Here is a 2,232-nt window from a genome sequence, read left to right on the forward strand (position 1 = left end):
GGGGGAGGTGAAAAAAGGAAAATGAGCTGATTCTGGGAACCCAAGAGGAAAGCAAATTTTGGGAATGATGAGGGCAACAAATGTATAGGTGTGCTTTACACAATTGATCTATGTATTGTGATGAATTGTATGAGCCCCAATAAATTGATTAAAAAAAAAAAGATTACACATTGGTGTGGTTCAAATGAAACTAGCATATCTTAAATGGAAAAGCTAAAGAAAAAATTCAAGCCTAGAATTGCAATATTGAACATTCTATGGGTAAAATATTAAATGATGCAGGAAGCATTAGAAAAAGATGGAAAGAATACACAGAGGCCCTGTACCAAAAAGGACTCATCAACATTCCACCATTTCAAAAGGTAGTATATGAGCAAGAACCAACAGTCCTGAAGGAAGAATTTCAAGCTATACTGAAAATATCAGCTAAAAACAATACAAATTTAAATGGGATACAAATTTAAATGTTTCAACAAACTGAGGAAGCACTCATCTATATCAAAAAATTGGGAAGACAGCTACCTGGCCACCTAACTGGAAGAGATACTTATTTGTACCCATTCCAAAGAAAGGTCACCTCCACAGAATACATAAATTATATAGCAATATAATTGATATCACATACAAGTAAAATTTTGCTGAAGATCATACAACAATATTTGAAGCATATTGAAGTACATTGACAGGTGGCTGCCAGAGGTTCAGGCTGGATTCAGAAGAGCACATGGAACAAGGGATATCATTGCTGTTGCCAGATGGATCTTGGCTGAAAGTAGAGAATATCAGAAAGATATTTACTTGTTTCATTGACTATGCAAAGACATTTTAGTATGTGGGTCATAACAAATTGTGGATGACCTTGAGAAGGATAGGAATTCCAGAACACTTAATTGTGCTCATTTGGAACAGAAGCAGTTGTTTGAACTGAACGAAGGAATATTGCCTGGTTTAAGGTCAAGAAGAGTGTGCATCAGGGGTGTGTGCTTTCACCATGCTTATTCAATCTGTATGCTGAGCAAGTCATTGTGACCATGAAGCAGAATAGCAACATGTCGAGTGCTGAGACTGAGGCAGGGTCATGAGGCCAAGCAGTGGGTGTAGAGCAGTGGGCTTCCAAGGCCATTGGACAAGTACAGCTGCATTACAGAGGGCTGGAGGCTAGCTTGCAGAGTGGGGACCCCTTGGACATCTGTCAGCATAAAGGCATTTTGTTACCCTGTCTCAAATGGAAGAAACGTCAAGAGACCATGTGGCTGAGGATCAGAAAGAGGCAGAGGACTGGTAAGAGACACACCTATTAGCATGGCTTAGAAGAGCTGATGCTGTAAAGAATAGGGTTGTATCTTTAATGTTTTCTGAACCCAGCTTGTGGTAACCTGTCTGCCACCATTGCAGTAGATGATCACATCGAGCAAAGAAGTAGTGTTGTGGGAGGGATGATTGGTATCAGCATAGAGTAAAGGGTGTTGGAGAGTGGAGACATGTCTATCCTTGGACAGATGTTGAGTTGGATTCTCCTTTATTGTAGCCAGAGGAGGTCAGACGTGGCACCCATGCCATTTCTTCAGAAAAAGGAAAATGATGTGTATGTGTGTGGGCAACAAAAATTGCAACAAGCAAAACTAGCTCTAAAACTCACTTCTCTAGAGTGAATTCCAATTCATAGTACCCTATAGGGCAGCATCGAACTGTCCTGTGATTTTATGAGGCTATAAATCTTTATGGGGGCAAAAACCTTTTTTTCTCTCCTGCAGAATGCCTGGTGTGTTTGAACTGTCAATCTGTAGTTAGCAGTCCAATGCATGATTCCCACCACCACCGGGACTGCTTTGGAGGGTAAAGAAAAGAGAATGTAAAGAATAAAAGAGGGGGGGAAAGAAGGGAAGGGGAAAAAAGAAAAGGGAAACAGAAAAAGGAAGGACTAAATAAAAGGAAAAGACTAAAAAGAAAGCAACAAAGAAAGAAAGAAAGAAACTTGTGGGAAGGTGAGCACCCAGGATGGGTCAGCACTCTCTGCTAATTAAACAACTCACCTGCTGGGAGAGGTTGGGGTGAAAGCTTCCATCTTATGGAGAGTTCTTCAGCATTGTCTGGGTTAAAGCACCTGATTCAGAAGTAGTTAGAATCTTCTCAGATGGTGGCTGAGGTGAGAGTTCGTGTTCCCCTGAAAGTATTCTTTAGGGTGCAGAGGGCAGCTGGGGACACGGATACTGGTTATGGAAGGGGTTAAGG

This window comes from Echinops telfairi, unplaced genomic scaffold, assembly GCF_000313985.2.
Source record: "Echinops telfairi isolate 266 unplaced genomic scaffold, ASM31398v2 ScPeMD7_7468;HRSCAF=8506_0, whole genome shotgun sequence".
Lineage (NCBI taxonomy): Eukaryota > Metazoa > Chordata > Mammalia > Afrosoricida > Tenrecidae > Echinops > Echinops telfairi.